The sequence below is a fragment of the Rattus norvegicus genome, assembly GCF_036323735.1.
Source record: "Rattus norvegicus strain BN/NHsdMcwi chromosome Y unlocalized genomic scaffold, GRCr8 chrY_unlocalized_11, whole genome shotgun sequence".
NCBI classification, from domain to species: Eukaryota; Metazoa; Chordata; class Mammalia; order Rodentia; family Muridae; genus Rattus; species Rattus norvegicus.
In genome coordinates, this window is record NW_026947369.1 from 834,132 (window position 1) to 854,670 (window position 20,539).

Genomic DNA, 20,539 nt, shown 5'->3' on the forward strand with positions numbered 1-20,539 from the left:
AGATGTCAGATAGCTAATATATACCTTCCTTTGTTCCCAGGGTCAGGCTTGAGGGTTTTGGATGTTTTACATGGTTCTTTCTTCAGATAAAACATAAGAGTCAGGAGATTGGGCAGGGAGAGCAATGGCTTGAGGTCAAGGAAAACCTCAACATTACTAGTTCAATAAGAATAGAAGGAAGTCAATTTGGTATTTTCATTTGTAAATTCTAAATAATTGATGTAGTTCCAAAGTATCCATGTTAAATTCCAACTAATCTCATGGCTTGTATGAGACACACACACACACACATACACACACACACACACACACACACACACACACACACACACACACACACACATATATATATATATATATATATATATATATATATATATATATATAATGACTGTTTAAGCTAAGAATTGCATGCCTCCAGGAGCAGGATATAGATCTTTCCTGAGAGACACAGCTAAAGCAGGTCCAATAGAGAAATAAAAGCTAGTGGCAAATCAGTGAACTGAGAACGGACCTCTTGCTAGTAGATTTTGAGAAACGATAACAAGAGCTGAAGGGGCATTAAAACCATAAGAACAACAATGCCAAGGAACCAGATATTTCAGGTACTAAACCAATATTCAAAGAATGTAATGGACAGACCTAAGGATCCAACTAAATATGTAGCAGAGGATGGCCTTTTTGGGCACCAAAGGAAGGAGAAGCCCTTTGGTTTCATCACTAGGTTTAGCTCCCAGTTTATGGGAATGTCAAGGGGCAGTAAGGGAGGTTTTAGAGGAATTGGATGGGGACTACTTAGAGATCTTATGGACAGGACACTGGAAAAGGTAATACAGAAGTATGGAATTAAAAGCAAAAAAAATATTCAAAATGAAAGAAATTAAAGAAAAGAAAACTGGCTGCTAATCACCCCTATTGACTCAAAAATATAAAGAGTCACTGTCAATGTATGGTAGACAGAGTAATACTAGTTGAAAGACTGACATCATGAATTCTCAACTAGAAGCACTTTTCTCCCCATATATGAGTGTCAGACACAAAATGCACACTGTAGGAATTTAAAGCTTGGAGGAGTTTACACTGAGCTGAGGATAGCATAATGACCTTTCCCTTCTTCCTTAGGATGCTTTTCTACTGGGAAAAAAGAATAAAAATGATGAGCTCTGAGGAAAACAGCACCCTTCCCAACATTTGGATTTTGGGATAAAGAAATTAGTGATATAAACTCTCTGATTCCAGGAACCATAACAAGCAGGGAAGTCCAGATAATTCTGAGAGAATCCCAGCTCCAGGTTTGCATATCCAAGGCTCAGATCCAGGCTATCTCTTCAGGTAACCCACACAGCCCCTACCCAGGACTCATGTATATTTCCCATGGACCAGGTATTGCTTCCTATTTTATATACCAAGACAGAAGTCCAGCTTCCTTTTCCCCATCTCTGATCTCTTCATCCTCTTTGTTCCCCTTCCCAAAGACTGTTTACTCTGAATTATAGGAAAATTAGTAAATCCTAGAGTTACTGAAGGAATATCAGAGAGGGAGATGCATACAGGACAACACTTGTGACATCACAGAATAAACTAGGGCTCTCCAGGATACAAGAGATTTTTTCAGGGATGGACAAATGATAATGTCACTGAGAACTGCCATGACTTACCTGCTAAAAAGCTATCTTATATTGACCAGATTTGGCGGTGCTCTTTCCAGGGTAGTCTCCTGTGACACTGTGGAAACCTTTCCTTACTACATCTCTCTAAAATTAGAGACCTCTTTGTGCTTCATTAGTGGTTGCCTGCTCTGAATTGAGAAAGTTAGTCAGGGGATTGCAATTGGTAGAAAAGATCTAGGAACATGGAGTGGAGGAGATTCATCTGGATAATAGATAATAATTTTATTCCCAGGTCCATTCCTGTGACATAAAGTTCAATTTTTTAGGTTTTCTCTGTTTCCCAATGGCCAGTATTTTCCATACAGACATTTAGTTGGCTGAATATTGTATTACATTTTCTTTTCTTTTTCTTTTTTTCTTTTTTTTTTTTTTTTGAGCCGGGGACTGAAACCAGGGCCTTGAGCTTGCTAGGCAAGCGGTTTACCACTGACCTAATTCCCCAACACTGTATTACACTTTCTTATTGTACATTCCTTGATAGGGGACTTTATGTATATTCCTGAAAGTATACTCAAAAATTCTGTTAACGAATTCAATTTTTTGCAATGGTTTTGTAAACAAAGGGGACCAACCTATAGAGTGAATATAACAGTGTATATATTGTATACCTACTTCAAATGATAAACTCAAAACTCCTTATTTTATCCAAAAATTACCAGACATCACTATAGCAAAGGACAACATGGAGTATAGAATGCTGTTTTGAAGTCCCATTAAGTTACAGTTCTGTAATATCTACCTTCCTGTTTCCCAGTGCTACACTTGCAGGTTTTGGATGTTTTACCATGATTCTTTCTTCAAGGAAAACAAAATTCAGGAGGATGGGCAGGGAGAGGAATGGCATGAGGTCCAGGGAAACCTCAACTTCAATAGGTTCATAAAAACAGGAGGAAGTCTATTTGGCATTTGTGAATTCTACATTTTTGACCTCCTTATGCAGAATCTATGTCTAACGTCATAGCTGAAGAAGCTGTAGATAGATTAGATATAGAGATAGAGATAGAGATAGAGTTAGAGATAGATAGATAGATAGATAGATAGATAAAGATACAGATACTGATACAGATACAGATACAGATATAGATATAGATTGATAAACATATCTGCCACCAAAACTAGAAAAGATTGTTGAAGCTAAGAAGTGCATGCTGCCAGGAACCGGATATATATATATATATATATATATATATATATATATATATATATATATTTCCTGACAAACACAGCTAGAGCATGGTAAATACAGAAGTGAATGTTAGTGGTAAACCAGTGACCTGAAAACGGACCTATTGTTGGTAGATTTTGAGAAAGGATTACAAGATCTAAAGGGTTTTTTAGCCCCATAAGAACAACAATGGCAATGAACCAGAGCATTCCAATTGTAAACCCATATTAAAAGATTGTACATTGAGAGACCTATGGTTGAAAATACACAGGTAGCAGAGGATGGCTTTTTGGGCACCAATGGATGCAGAAGCCCTTGATCCTCCCTAGGTCTGACAGCCATTTCAAGGGAATGTCAAGGGGCAGTAAGAGGAAGTATAGAATAATGGGTGGGGGACCGGTTAGGGACCTAACCTACAGGAAACTGGGATTGGAAACAATATTTGAAATGTAAATATAGAAATATCCCATTCAAAAAAAGCAATAAAATTTGCTATAAAATTTAAAAAATAATAAAAAAAATTAAAAGAAAAGAGAATTGCCAGCTAATCACATCTATTCACTCAGAAATCTAAAGGGTCACTCTCAGGAGAGTAATACTAGTGGAAAGACTGAGATGGTGAAGTCTCAAATAGAAGCTCTTCTCTCTCCCAGACATCAGTGTCAGACACAAACTGCACTATAGGCATCCAAAGCATGGAGGAGTATACAGTGAGCTAAGGACACAATATTTGACTTTCCCCTCTCCCTTAGGACATTTTTCTTCTGGGCAAAATGAAAAAAAAAATGATGAGCTCTCAGGAAAACAATTCTGCCCTTCCCAACACCTGGCTTTGGAATAAATAAAATAATGTTATAAACTCTCTGATTTCCGGGAACCATAAAAAGCAGGGAAGACCAGATGAGAAGCTCTCATCTCCTGTTTCTCAGATGTGGAAGGCTCAGATCAAGGATAACTCTTCAGTGAACTCAGTGAACACCTACCCATGAAACACTGAGCTTTCCCATGGATGACATATTTCAAGCATTGTTTATAACAAGACAATGGTCAGCTTCCTTCTCTCCATCTCTGATCTCTTCGTCCTTCTTGTTCTCACTCCCAAATGACTGTTTACTCTGAATTAGAGGACAAAGAGTAAACACTAAAGGTACTGAAAAAATATCTAAGAGGCAGTTGCTTTCAGCACAACACTTGTGATATCATGGCCGAAGCTAGGACTTTCCAGGATACAAGAGATTTTTCAGGTGGGGCCGAATGATGATGTCATTAAGAACTGCCATGGCATACCTGCTAAACATTCCTCCCAATGACCAGATTCAAAGGTGGCCTTTCCAGGAGTGTCTCCTGTGATACAGTGGAAACCTTTATGTACTCCATATCTCTAAAGCTAGTGACTTCTCTTTGCTTCATTAGTGGTTACATCCTGTAAATGGAGAAAGTTAGTCAGGGGCTTGGCATGGGTAAAACTGATTTAGGCATATGGACAGGAGGAGTTTCTTCTAGATATTATTTTTTCCCAGATTCATTCCTGTGACATACAGTTCATTTTTTTTTCTCTGTTCCCAAAGTCCAGTTTTTTCCCTACAGACCTTAATTGAATAAATATTGTGTTTCACTTTCTCATTGTACTGTCCTTGTTAGGGGACTTTATGAATATTTTTGAATGTGTACTCAAAAATTCTGCTTTCCAATTCCATTTTCTGCCATGATTTTGGCAACAAAGGGGCCCATCTATACAGTGAGTATAACAGTGTAAATATTGTGTACCTTCTTCAAATGAAAAACTCCCAAATCCTTATTTTATTCAAAAATTTTCAGACATCAGAAAAGCAAAGGACCACATGGTGTATAGAATTCGTTTCTCTAGTCCCTTTTGATATCAACACTACAGTATCTACCTTCCAGTGTTCCAGTGCCAGATGTGAGGGTTTTGGAAGCTTTATCGTGATTCCTTCTTAAGGCCAAACATGAGATGCAGGAGGATGGGCAGGGAAAAGAATGGCTTGAGGACCAGTGAAACCTCAACTTCAATAAGTTCATGAGAACAGCAGGAAGTCTATTTGGCATTGTCCTTTGTGGATTTTACATTCTTGACCTGGTTGCACAGAATCCATGTTAAAATTCCACCTTACGTCATAACTGTAGCAGCCATCAAGCATATATATATATATATATATATATATATATATATATATATATATATATATATGCCACCAAAACTAGATAATAATGATGAAGCTAAGAAGTGCATTCTCCCAATAAATAGATACAGAACTTTCCTTAGAGACACAGATAGATCATGTCAAATACAGAAGCGAGTGCTAATGGCAAACAAGTAAATGGACCTCTTGTTGGTAGATTTTGAGAAAGGATTACAAGAGATGAAGGGGCTTTCAAACGCATAAGAACAACAATGTCAATGAACCAGTGCTTTCTGGTAGTAAACCAATACTCAAAAATGGTTCATGGACAGAATTATGGCTCGAACAGCATATGAGACAGAGTATGTCGTTGTTGAGCATCAGTGGAAGAAGAAACCATTTGTTCTCCCTGGGTTTGACTCCCAGTTCAATGGAATGTAAAGGGGCAGTAAGGGGAGTAATAGAACAAGGGGACAAGACAGGATATGGATCTTATGGGCAGGAAATTGGGAAAAGAAATAACATTTGAAATAAGAATATAGAAATATCCAATTAATAATAAGGAATATAATTTGGTGAAAAATAAAAAAAGAAAGAAATTATATGAAAGAGCATGACCAGCTAATCATACCTATTGACTGAGAAATCTAAAAAGTCACTGACAAGGAAGGATAGTCAGAGTATACTAGTGAAAATACTGAGATGATGAAGACTCAACTAGAAGGACTTCTCTTTCCCAGATATCAGTGTCAAACACAAACTGCACTATAGATATCCAAAACATGGTGAAATTTTCTGTGAGAAAAGACACAATAATTGTCCTTCCCTTCTCCCTTATGTCAGTGTCAGACACAAACTGCAATAAAGGAATTCAAATTATGGAGGAGGTTAATCTGAGCTGAGGACATAATACTTGTCTTTCCTTTCTTACTTAGGACCTTTTTCTTCTGTGAAAAACAGAATAAGAGCAATGAGCTCTCAGGTAAACAATCATTCCTTTCCTAACACTTGGCTTTAGGGATAAAGAAATTAATGATATAAACTCTCTGATATCCAGGAACCATAACAAGCAGGGAAGTCCAGATGATTCTCAGAGGCTCCCTGCTCCATAGTCCCATATGTGGAAGGCTCAGGACAAGGCTATCTCTTCAGCCAACTCACTCAATCCCTACCCAGGACGCAGAGCTTTCCCATAGACTACACATTTCTTCCTTTTTTATTAGCAAGACAGAAGGCCACCTTCCTTCTCCTCATCTCTGATCAATTCATGCTCTTTGTTCTCCCCCCTCAAATATCTGTTTACTCTGAATTAGAGGCCAATTCGTTAACCCTTGAGGTACTAATGAAAAATCTGAGATTAAATTGCTGTAACAACAACACTTGTGACATCATAGAAGAAGCTAGGGCTCTGCAGGATACAGGAATTTTTTTAAGGAGGGCCTAATGATGATATCACTGAGAATTGCCATGGACTACCTGCTGAACTGCTTTACTAACATTGACTAGATTCAAGGGTGCACTTTACAGGAGTGTCTCCTGTGAATCAGTGGAAAACTTTACATACTATATCGCTCTAAAGTTAGGGAATTCTCTTGGCTTCATTATTGTTTACATGAGCTGAATGGAGAAAGATATTCAGGGGCTTGGCATGTGTAGATAAGATTTAGGAACCTAGAGTGGATTAGATTCTTCTAGATAATAATTTTATTCCCAGGTCGATTCCTATGGTCTTTTGTTCAATTTTCTCAGATATCTCTGTTTGCCAAACTCTAGGATTTTCCCTATAGTCTTTTAATAGAATGAATATTATATTATAATTTCTTATTTTACATTCCATGATAGGGGACTTTATAATATTCCTGAATGTGTACTCAAAAAATTTGTTTTCCAATTCCATTTTCTGCAATGATTTTGGCAACAAAGGAGGCCCAACTATAGAGTAAGTATATCAGTGTAAATACTGTGTACGTCCTTCAAATGATACACTCTCAAATCCTTATTTTATCCAAAAATTACCATACTTCAATAAAGGGAAGTACCACATGGACTATAGAATTCGGTTCTCTAGTCCCATTTGATATCACTTCTGCAATATCTACCTTCATGTGTTCCATTGCCATACTTGAGGGTCTCGGATATTTTACCATGAGTCCTTATTAAGGCCAAACATAAGATATAGGAGGCTGGGCAGGGAGAGGAATGACTTGAGGGCCAGTGAAGCCTCAATTTCAGTAGTTTCCAAAGAACAGGATGGAATCTATTTGGAGTTCCCATTTGTGGATTCTACAGTCTTGACCTAGATGTGCAGAATCAATGATAAAATTCCAGCTAAACTCATAGCTGTACGAGCCACCAAAAGTACATATGTATACATTAGAAACTAAAACTAGACAAAGTTGATGAGGTAAGAAGTGAATTCTTCCAGGAAACAGATATAGATATTTCCTGAGAAGAACAGCTATATTATGCCAAATACAGAAGTGAATGCTAGTGGCAAACTAGTGAACTAAAAATGGACTTCTTGTTTGTAGATGTGCAGGAAAGATTACAAGAGCTGAAGGGGCTTTAACACCATAAGAAGAACAATGCCAATGAACCAGAGCTTTTTGATACTAGACCAATATTAAAAGAATGTACATGGACACAGCTATGGCTCCAACTCCATATGTGGAAGAGGTTGGACTTGGTGAGCACCAATGGAAGGAGAAGTCTTTGGTTCATCTTGGTTTGACTCCAAGTTCAAGGTAATGTCAAGGAGTAATAAAGACGGTTATACAAGAAGGGGAGGGGGACCAGTTAGGGATCTTATGGCCAGGAAACTGGGAAAGGAAATAACATTTTAAATGTAAATATAAAAACATTCAGTTAAGAAAAGAAATGAAATTTGATAAAAAATGAAAGATATAAAAGAAAACTGCCAACTAATCATACCTATTGACTTGGAAATCTAAAATGATAGACAGAGTAATACTAGTGGAAAGACTGAGATGATGAAGTCTGAATTAGAGCACTTCTCTCTCCCAGATAGAACTGTCAACCACTGAACTGAGAAAAGGACCACCGTTGAAGGAATCAGAGAAAGAACTCAAATAGCTTGAAGGAGCTCGAGACCCCTTATGAACAACAATGCCAAGCAACCAGAGTTTCCAGGGACTAAGCCACTACCTAAGGACTATACATGGACTGACCTCATAGGTAGCAATGAATATTCTAGTAAGATAACCAGTGGAAGGGGAAGACTTTGGTTCTGCTATGACTGAACCCACAGTGAACGTGATTGTTGGGGGAAATGCGGCAATGGGGGGAGGATGGGGAGGGGAACACGCATAAAGAAGGGGAAGGGGAGGGATTAGGGTTATGTTTGCCCGGAAACCGGGAAAGGGAATAACACTCGAAATGTAATAAGAAACACTCAAGTTAATAAAAAAAAGTGTCAGACAAAAACTGCAATATAGGGTATCCAGAACATTGAAGAGGTTTCTTTGAGCTGAGAACACAATGCTTATCCATGCCATCTTCATTAGTACCTATGTCTTTTTTACAAAAAGTATAAAGTCCATGACCTGTCAGGGATACAACTGTGCCCTTCACAACACCTGACTTTTGGTATAAAGAAATGAATGATATAAACTCTCTGACTTCCAGGAAGCAAAATAACAGGGAAGTCCAGATGCTTCTGAGAGGCTCCTGGCTCCTGGTTCCCTTATGTGGAAACCACATATCTTCAGAGATACCCCTCAACACCCAACAAGGACACACTAAGCTTTCCCAAGCACCACATATTTCTTCCTTGTTTTTTATACCAAGACAGAAGGCCAGCTTCCTTATCCCCATTTCATATCCTTCATCCTCTTTGTTCTCACTCCCAAATTGTCTCTGAATAAGAGGCCAATTAGCAAACCTTAGAGGTATTGAAGGAAAATCTGAGAGGCAGTTGCAGTCATGACAACAGAAGGAGGTAGGGCTCACCAGGTTATAAGAGAGTTTTCATGGAGGTCCTAATGATGATGTCACTGAGAACTACGGTGGTCTACATGATGAACACCTTTCCTTACATTGTCCAGATTCGAGAGTGCCCTTACTAGGTATGTCTCCGGTAACACAGTGGAAACCTGTATGTACTACATCACTCTAAAGTAGAGACTTCTCTCTGTTTCACTAGTGGTTACATGCTCTGAATGGAGAAAGTTAGACAGGGGCTTGGCATGGGTAGAGAAGATGTAGGAACATGGAGTGTAGGAGATTCTTCAAGACAATATTTTATTCCCAGGATCATTCCTGTGACAATGAGTTCAATTTTCTGGGTTTTCTTTATTTCCCGAAGGCCAGTATTTTCTCAACTACCTTTAATTGAATGAATATTGTATTTCAATTTCTTACTGTAAATTCCTTGATAGGGGACTATGTAAATGTTCCTCAATGTGTAACCAAAAATTCTGTTTCCAATTAAAATTTCTGTAATGATTTTGGTCACAAAGGGGGCCCAGCCGTAGAGTGAGTACAACAGTATAAATACTGTGTGCCTATTTCAAATGATGAATTCCCAAATCCTTATTTTATCAAAAAATTACCAGACATCAGGAAAGCAAAGGACAACATGGACTATTGAATTTGGTTCTCTACTCCCATTTGATGCCAGTACTACCCTATCTATCTTACAGTGTTACCATGGCCAGACTTGAGTGTTTAGGATGTTTTACCATGATTCTTTCTTAAGGCCTAATGTAATCTTCCAGATGATGGGCAGGGTTGAAGAATGGCTTGAGGACCAGTTAAATGTCTACTTCAATAGGTTCATAAAAACAGCAGGGGTTGGGGATTTAGCTTAGCAGTAGAGTGTTTGCCTAGTGAACGCAAGGTCCTGGGTTCTGTCCCCAGCTCTGAAGAAAAGAAAAAAAAAAGCAGGAGGGAGTCTATTTACATTGTCATTTGTGAATTCTACATTCTTGACATAGTTGGGGAGAGTCTATGATAACAGTCCACTTAACAACATAAGTGTAGAAGCCACCAAAATTATTTATGTACATCAGCCACCAAAACTAGATAAGATTGATAATGCTAATAAGTGCATTCTTCCAGGAACTGGATATAGATATTTACCTAGAGACACAGATACAGCATGTCTAATACGGAAGTGAATGCTAGTAGCAAACCAGTGAACTGAAAACGGACCTTTTGTTGGTAAATTTTAAAAAAGTATTAGAAGAGCTAAAGGTGCTTTCAACCCCATAAGAACAACAATGACAATAAACCAGAGCCTTCTCATACCAGACCAATAAACAAAGAACGTACATGGACTGATCTATGTCTCCAAATGGATATGTGGCAGAGAATGACCTTTTTGGGCAATAATGGTGATGATGCCCTTGGTCCTCCCTAATTTGTCTCACAGTACAAGGGAATGTCAATGGACAGAAAGACTGGTTATAGAAGTAAGAAAAAAGAACAGGTAGGGATCATAAAGGAAGAAACTGGGAAAGGAAATAATATTTTAAATGTAAATAGAGAAAACATCCAGTTAAAAAAAGCAATAAAATTTTCTAAAAAATATGAATGACATAAAAGAAAAGAAAGATGCCAAGTAATCACACATATTGTCTAGGAAAACTGAAGTGGTAGTCTGAGTAATGCTAGTGGAAAGACTGAGATGATCATGTCTCAACTAGAAGCACTTCTGTCTCCCAAATATCAGTGTCAGACACAAAGTGCACAATAGATATCCAAAGCATGGAGTTTACTCAGAGATAAGCACACAGTACTTGTTTTTTCCTTCTTCCTTAGTTCCTTTTTTTCTTGACAAAGTATAAAGGTCATGACTTTTCAGTAAAACAAATATGCCTTTCAAACACTTGGCTTTTTTAATAAAGAAATGAATGATATAAACCCACTGTCTTCCAGGAACCATAAGAAGAGAAAACTCCAGTGTGTAGGAAGTTCTTCTAGACAATATTTTTATTCACAGGTCATTCCTGTACACTATATCTAGTTTCCAGTGTTTGCATGCCCAGACTTGAGGGTAGGATGATTTACCATGATTCTTTCTTAAGGCCAAACATAAGATACTGGACGAGGGGCAGGGAGAAAAATGTCTCGAGGACCAGTTAAACATCTACTTCAAAAGGTTCATAAAAACAGGAGAGAGTCTATTTGAAATTGTCATTTGTGAATTCTACATTCTTGACATAGTTGGGCAGATTCCATGTTAACTTTCCACGTAAACACTTAGGTGTAGGAGCCACCAAATGTATATATGTATACATCAGCCAACAAAGCTAGATAAAATTGATGAAGGTAAGAAGTGCATTCTGCCAGGAACTGGATATAAATATTTACTGAGAGACACAGATACAGCATGTCGAATACAGAAGTGAATGCTGGTAGCAAACCAGTGAACTGAAAACGGACCTCTTGTTGGTAAATTTTCAAAAAGGATTAGAAGTGCTGAGGGGGCTTTAAACCACATAAGAACTATGCCAGTGAACCAGAGCGTTTGGTTACTAGACCAATATACAAGGAAAGTACATGGACTGACCTATGGCTCCAAATGAATATGTTGCTGAGGATGGCCTTTTTGGGCAACAATGGAAATGAAGCCCTTGGTCCTCCCTAATTTGTCTCCCAGTTCAAGGGAATGTCAACAGAAAGAAAGACTGGTTAGAGAAGTAGGAAAAGGGAACAATTAGGGATCTGAAGGGCAAGAAACTTGGAAAAAAATAATATTTTAAAGGTAAATATAGAAACATCCAGTTATTAAAAGCAATAAAATTTGCTAAAAAGAGAAACATATAAAAGAGAAGAAAGCTGCCAAGTAATCGCACATATTGATTCAGAAATCTGAAGTGGTATTCAGAGTAATATTAGTGGAGAGACTGAGATGATGAAGTCTCAACTACAAGAACTTCTCTCTCTGTGATATCAGTGTCAGGCACAAACTGTACTATTGATATCCAAAGCATGGAGTAGATTACTCGGAGCTAGGGACTCAATACTTCTTTTTCACTTCTTCCTTAGGACCTTTTCTTCTTGACAAAAAGAGTAAAGGTCATAACCTCTCAAGGAAACATATATGCCCTTCACAACACTTGGATTTGGAATAAAAAAATGAATAATATAATCCCACTGACTAGGGAAACCATAACAACAGGGGAGTACAGATGTTTCTGATAGGATCCCAGTTCTGATTCCCATATGTGAAAGGCTCAGATCAAGGCTATCTCTTCAGTGATCCCACTCAACACCTATCAAGGACTCACTTAGCTTTCCCAAAAACCACATGTTTCTTCATTGTTTTATATGCCAAGACAGAAGGACAGCCTCCTTCTCTTCATTTCCAATCTCTTCATCGTCTTTGTTATCTCTCCCCAATTTGCTCTGAATTTGAGGCCAATTAGTAAACCCTAGAGGTACTGAAGGATTTCTGAGAGGCAGTTTCAGTCAAAACAGCAGTTGTGACACCACAGAAGAGGGTCTAATGGTGATGTCGGTGAGAAATGCCATGGCCTACCTGCTGAACAGTTATCCTTACACTGATATGATTCCAGGGTGCCCTTTCTAGTTCTATCTCCTGTGGCACAGTGGAAACCTTTATTTACTCCATCTCTCAACAGTTAGAGACTTCCTTTGCTTCATTAGTGGTTACATGGTGTGAATGGAGAAACTTAGTCAGGGGCATGGCATGGGTAGAAAACATCTAGGAACATAAAATGGAGGAGATTCTTCTGGATAATAATTTTATTACCAGGTTCATCCCTGTGACATATATTTCAATTTCCTAGGTTTTCTCTGTTTCCCAAAGACCTGTATTTACCCTACAGATCTTTAATTGAGTGAATATTGTATTTCATTTTCTAATTGAACATTCCATGAGAGGGGACTTTATATATATTCCTGAATATCATATCAAAAATCTGTTTTCATTTCTATTTTTTTCAGTGATTTTGTCAACAAAGTGGGTCCAGTAGTAGAATGAATATAACAGTGAAAATATTGTGTACCTACTTCAAATTATAAACTCCAAAATGCTTATTTTATCCAAAAATTAGCAGATATCAATAAAACAAAGGACAACATGGAGTATAGAATGTGGTTCTCTTTCCATTTAAGTATCAGTTCTCTCATATCTACCTACCTGTGTTCCCAGTGTCAGTCTTGGGGGTTTTGGATGTTTTAGCATGATTATTTCTTCAGGCCATACATAATACTTATGAGGATGCGCAGTGAGAGGAATGACTTGAGGTCCAGTTAAACCTCAACTTCAATAGGTTCCAAAGAACAGGAGTAAGATTATTTGGCATTGTCATTTGTGGATTCAACATTCTTGAGCTAGTAGCACAGAATCCATACTAAAATTCTACCTAACCTCATTGGTGTAGGAGAATATATATATCACCAAAACTAGATATGATTAATGAAGGTATGTAGTGCATGCTGCCAGGTACCGGATATATATCTTTCCTGAGAGACACACCTAGAACATATCAAATACAGAAGTGAATGCTATTGGCAAACGAGTTTACTGAAAACTGATCTGTTGTTGGTAGATTTTTGAGAAGGGATTACAAATGCTCTGTAAGTGAGTGTTCTGAGGGTACATGGAAGAGAATGTGGGACAAAGGACGCAAAGAAGGATGCCAAGACAAGAGTCTGAACAAGGTGTCAATTTTATTTTTCTCCAAGGCTGAATTTATACCATAACAGGGGTAACAGAGGGAGGAAGGAAACTAAGAAACATTTACGCAGGGCAAGATCACAGGATTCGTTTGGTCACAGAACTGATGTTGAAAGGATGTCAGAGAGTTCACAGGTGTGTCATATTATTAATCATCAGGACAACATTATCATATTATTATTTTTCTTGACCACCAAATTTGTATTAGTCTTCTACGGCTGCCTGGGGATTTTCCATGAACCTAGTCAACCATAACCTTACTTATATTCAAATGTAAAAGTGACCAATGGCCATGTATGTCCTGGAATGAACCCCTTGGAAACTGCGTCTGTCTTAGGTTGGGGTGTTATTTATCACATGGCCAAGAGAATCTTGTAACCAGGGCCCATCATGGGATAAGGCAGCAGCTGATGTCGGCCCTCCTGTCTTAGGCCGCTTATTCATGAACATATCACTCTATTATCCATCATTGACTGTCCAGCTCAGCATGCAGTGGTGACAATTTTTTGGTTTTTCAGCAAACGCATCAGGACAGTAGGTAAAAAAGAATGTTGGCCCCATTTGACTGAAGGACAAAAATGTCCTTGCCTGAACTGAGATGGAGATTTGTGTTTGAGTTTGACCCTCATCAAAGTATCATCGAGAGTTAGCCTATGATGATATAAGTGAATAGGTTTTGTTGCTATATTGTCTCCCTGTTATTTAACAAGGCTGGTTAAATGATTAAATGTCCAAGGTCCAAAATATATAAATAAAAGACAAAGAGATAAACAGGTATCCCATGCATGGCAAATAAGAAATAAGCAAACCACACGTCATTAAAGTACAGCATCAATAACTGAGAAATAAATAATGTGTTGATACATAGAAGGAAAAATAACATTCTGATTGACATTTTTATATATTTCAAAATAAATCATGTTTTGAATAAATCATAAATTTGTGTTCCTGCAACAATCATAATTGCATTATCCAAAAAGTCAAATCCTATGAAAGTTATTGCATTGTTGAAGAATACATATTTTAGTTGTGCTAGAGTGGGTGGTAGGATACTGATTCTTCTTGGGCGATGGCAGTGGACTTGAATCAGTGCATATCTTTGAGGAAGCAGGTCCTCTCAGTGGAGTGCAGGCTGAAGATGAAGTCATGTGTACCTTGCGGCATGTTCAGTGCCTCCCTGGGCTCCTTCTTTGGATCAGTGCCCAAAAGCGAAGCAGTAAGAATGCACTGTCACTTTTAACAATTTTATAGTAAATATAATCTCCATATCAGCTCCTGATTGAAGCATTGTAAGACCCCAACTATATCCATCTGTCCAATCCTGGTTCAGACCGTGGAGTTAAAGTTAATATTTAGGGGGGTTCACCATCCCCTTGCTTTAGAATTAGGACCTTCAGAATGTGAATCTCGGACATGCATTAAGCAGGTTGGGATATACTTTAAGTCAAAGTACACAGTGTCTTAGGTCATAAAATTCTTAAGAAGAGCTGGAAGGGGCCTGGCAAGAATGCTATGGAGTGGCCTGATGAGAGCAGGTGTAACAACCTTATCAGGTGACAAATAGCATTCAGTCACACAGCTAAATGAGCCAGCTTTCTTGGGGCGAAAAGGCCAGCCCATAATTGAGCAGAAGCCTTGTGCCTGTGAAACAAAAATGAGAGCAGAGGGGCAGCTGGTCTGTTACTGGCTGTCCTTCTGGACTCAGCTCAGCTCAGCTCCTTAGAGTCAGCTCAGTGGCTCTGCCTCTCAAGAGACCCAGCCTCTGAAGGACACTAGGCTTCCAGTAAGAATTAATAACAAAAGGATGGGGAGATGGTTAGGATCTGAGTAGTAAATGCCAAGTGGTTGACAAAATCATTTTATGGTTCATCTGCTTTAGGGGGGAAGTTTCTTCCAGCATGTCAGACATGCCTGATGACCTTCCCCCAAAAGACCAGGAGAAAGTAGCATTTGAGTATTGAAGAGGGTTTGCCAAAGGTGTTGTTATCCGACTGAAGCCTCAGGTATCAGAGAGTAAGCTATAGTTAGAGGCAATTGGTTTTAAGGACACTTTCTGCTGCCATTCCTGAGGCAGGGTCACAATTGCATTGGGTTTCCTGCCTCTCACAACCAATAAATATATGACTAACAGTGGAGTACTGATCTTTAATAGAAGTATAGCCCTCCCAGTACTGCAGGAGTAGCCCTTCACTAAGCCATCTCACTTAGTTAGAGGGCCATGGGGGAAAAAAAAAAACATTGACCATGACCTTGGCCACAGCCTCCAATTAGTGTAAGATGAAGAGCCGGTGCCAACACTTTCTCCTCATGTCATCCTAGAGTAAAGCCTGTTTTGTCTGGCAAAACAAAGTTCCGCGCAGTCTGGTGCAGAGTCTTTCTTAAACTATTTTAGGGACTACCCTGACTCCTAACCTGGGGCATTTTGACCATGGGACAAGAACTGACTGCTGCAGTGATAGGATCAGAGGCAGTGTCTTTGTTAATGATGACTAACAAGGAAGGGACTTAATGATGAAGACCAACTCCTCACTTGCAATAGGGCCAGCAGATAAGGCAGGCTCCCTGGCAGAAAGCAATTTCTCTGAAGCAAATTATTTCCAAGTTAAGCACCAAGAGGACCAAGTAAAACTTCTTGAGAAACAAAGCAAACAGTTCCATGATTTCAAACACTATCATCAGCCCAAGTCCAAAAATTAAACAAAAGCCAAAAAAGGACACTCAACAATACCAAAGAAAACAAAATAGAAAAACAGGACCAAGAAAAATCATTCTATAAGTGAATTCCACAGATGCCTGTTACCTTCAGTACCTGGCCCAAAATGAAGCTTAACCTTAGCTGCTTCTGGGAAGAGGAAGACCATCTGATCCCACCTCCCAATGGGATTCTAGAGTGTCCCCTAGATTCCTTTTTCCTCCTAGAGCATCCTCTAGGCCCTATGGCTTGTGAAAACTAGCAAGTCACCCTGTCACAACCATAAGCCCCTTACAGGACCAATAGTGACAACCGAGTGGACTCTAAACCTTTTCCAGTGGGGACTCAAACCCTTCAGAATGCAGAGGCAGACAACACAAGTCAACATGAAACAAAGACGAGACATGACATGGAGATAAAACAGAAAGTAACACAGAACAGAAAAGACTGACTTGTTTGAGATTACCTGTGATCTCTTCACCAATTGTGGTTTGGAGGGAGTACAGTTCCCTGTGATGCACCAAAACCCCATAGTGAACCACTTCTGGAGTGCAACCACGGAGCATAGATTGACAAAGTGACCGGAGCAGTAGCATGAGTGTATAAGGTTTTTAATCCACATATGTGGGGTTGCTCATCCACACAAAAAGAGGCAACCTTGTACCCAAAATGCACATAAATTTTATTCACTACAGATTGTAGACTTCAGTAAAAGTGTTAGCTCATTCATTAAACTATCACAAATCTATACTATCTTTTGAATCAATCGCTCCTTCCTGGGGGATTTATGGACAATATTTTTACAAAATCTAAGATTTTTTTTAAAATTTTTAACCGCATTCATTGTGTCCTGAGTGACTCCCTGAGTCATGTCACAAAAGATTCCTGTAGAATGCTTGTGCCATCTCTCAGCAGAAGCTCTGGGAGGTGGTGGTGGGTGGGAGCAAAAACTCCAAGGGGGAGCAAAGGCTTTCAAAAACAAAGAAGACAGACCAGCCTATTTACAGGGAATGACTTTCTCCTCTAGGACACCTTCAAAGAGCCTCTCCTTGGGTGCCATTTGTAAGTGAGAGGTCTGAGGGTGCCTGGAATAGAACTGGGTACCAGGGTAACAACGTAGGTTGTTAAGATAAGACTCTGATCAAGGTGACAATTTTATTTTCCTCCAAGGCTGAATTTATACCATAACAGTGGTAACATAGGGTGGGGAGAAGTAAGAAACATTTACTCAGTCCAAAGATACAATATTGGTGTCATCATGGAATCAGCTGATGTTGACATAATATCAGAAATATAAAAGGTTTGTCATATTATTAGTCAGCAGGACAACTTTAAAATGTTATTATTTTTCTTGACCACCAGATTTGTATTAGTATTATAAAGCTGGCTGGGGATTTTCCATGAAAATAATCCTACTTAATTCTAACCATAATAATAACATCAACAATGGAGGGCGTCAAGGGCATTGCTCCAAACAGAACTGAAGGGGCTTTCATCTTCACAAGAAAAGCAGTGCCAAAGAACCAGAGATTTCTGGTACTAAGCCAATATTCTGTGCATCGAAAGAACTATGGCTCCAACTGCATATGTAACATAGGATGGCCCTGTTGGGCACTAATGGAAGGAGAAGCCACTGGTCCTTCCCAGGTCTGACTCCCAGTTTAAGGGAATGTCAAGGTGAAGTAAGGGAGGTTATAGAAGTAGAGTAGGGGGATCAGTTAGGGTACTTATTGACAGGAAACTTTGAAAGAAGATAACATTTGAAATGTAAACATAGAAATATCCAGTTAAGAAAGCAATAAAATTTGGTAAAAAATAAAAAAATGGAAGAAATAAAAGAAAAGAAACTGCTAGCTAATCTCAACTATTTACTCAGAAATCTCAAGGGTCACTGTCAGGGAATGGTAGTTAGAGTAATACTAGTGAAAGACTGAGATGATGAAATCTCAACTAGAAGTACTTCTCTCTCCCAGATGTCAGTGTCAGACTCAAACTGCCCTATAGGGATCATAATCCTGGAGGAGTTTACTCTGAGCTGAAGACAAGATACTTGCCCATCCCTTCTCCCTTAGGACATTTTTCTTCTTGACAAAAAGAATAAAGGCCATGGGCTCTCAGGAAACAACTGTGCCCTTTCCAACACTTTGCTTTTGGAATAAAGAAATGAATGATATAAACTCTCTGATTTCCAGGAGCCATAAGAACAGGGAAGTCCAGATGCTTCTGAGAGGCTCCCAGCTCCTGATTCCCATATGTGGAAGACTCAGATCAAGGCTGTCTCTTCAAGGAACCCACTAAAAACCTACCCAGGACTAATTTAGCTCTCCAATGGACCACATATTTTTTCCTTTTTTTACACCAAGATAGAAGGGCATCTTCCTTCTCTCCATCTCTGACCTCTTCATCCTCCTTTTCTCCCTCAAAAATGGCTGTTCACTCTGAATTAAAGGCCAATTAGTAAGCCTTAGAGGTACTGAAGGAATATCTGAGAGGCAGATGCAGTCACAACAACACTTGTGACCTCACAGAAGGAGCTAGGGCTCTCCAGGATACAAGAGATTTTACAGCCAGGGCCTAATGATGATGACTGAGAAATGCCATGGCCTACCTGCTGAACAGCCTTCCTTACATTGACCAGATTTGAGAGGGCCTTATCCAGGAGTGTCTCTTGTGACACAGTGGTAACCTTCACATACTCCATCTCTCTAAATCTAGAGACTTCTCTTTGCTTCATTAGTGGTTACATGCTCTGAATGGACAAAGATGGTCAGGGGCTCGGCATGGGTAGAAAGATTTAGAAACATGGAGTATATGAGATTCTTCTAGATAATATTTTTCTTCCCAGGTTCATTGCTGTGACATATAGTTCAATTTTCGAGGTTTTCTCTGTTTCCCAACAGGCAATATTTTCCTTCTAGACCATTAATTTATTGAATATTGTATTACACAAATGTGGTCATGTTCTTGTTTTCTTCTCTAGCTTAGTGCTGAAATAAGGTGATACCCAATAATGTATTAGAACAAATATTTTATAGTACACCTAAAGAAAAGAAATTATTCTCAAGGCCAACGTAACTTCAAAAGTAAGCAATTTGAATTTACAGAGAAATGGCTAAGTATTGTATTATTTATCTTTAAGAGTACTCTTATAATAGTCTTAAAAAATAGAAATCTAAACATCTGCATAAAAATGTCATATCTGCTTTAATGATCAGAATGCACATCTGTGGCAATCTATTAAATCAATCAGGAAGCTGAGGGTAAAACTCAATCAGAAATCAGTTATCAACAGTCCAGCCTTTGTGACAGTCACACCATTAGCCTATCCCGCCATTGTTCTTGATCCCTGACCTTAAAAGGTCCCAGTCTTTCCAAACATCAAATTGTTACATAAATTGTGTTTTACATCAGAGTCAGTAGGGACAACATCTTAACCAGCTTCACAAACTATTTACTTTTCCAAATGTGTTTTAAGGTTGGTGGTCGTCGCTGACCATTCTACATTTCCTCGGGCAATGATGGAAGCACTGATCTGCCCCAGAGGCAATTCCTAAAAGACCTTGACCACTGTTATTGCAAATTCCAATGGCGCTGCCCTCTGAGTGGTGGGAAACTCCATGAGGATTTTCATGCACTTCTTAGATTAAGAGAGATATGAGTGCAATAACTGACCGACACTCTGCATGAAGTCCTCCTTGGTTCCTGCCTCACCAAGGTCCAACGAGACTGTGCTGAAGAGTGTGCCATACCCCAGGAGTTCTAAAGCTCTGTGTCATTCGTCCTTCACAGGCCTTGGCCATACTCCATGTCAGAACAAAATTTGAACCATGCTTTCACCCTGGATAGAATTTCAAGTACTATACAGAGTAGGGATTGTGGGCATTTTACATTGTCCTTGACTTTAATGGAATTGCTTTACATTTCTTTCCATTTAGGTTGATGTTGGGTACCGGCTTGCTGTCCGTTGCCTCTATTATGTTTCTGCATAGAACTGGTATCCCTGATCGCTCTCATTTTTTAACATGAAGGGGGGTTGGAATATTTTTGCAAGCTTTTTCAGCATCTAATGAGATTATCATGTGATTTTTTTCTTTCAGTTTCATTATATCCTGGATTATACTGACGCATTTTCAGAAATTGAACCATCCCTGCCTCCCACTAGATATTAATAATTACACAGCATAACCTACAGAAGGGATCTCA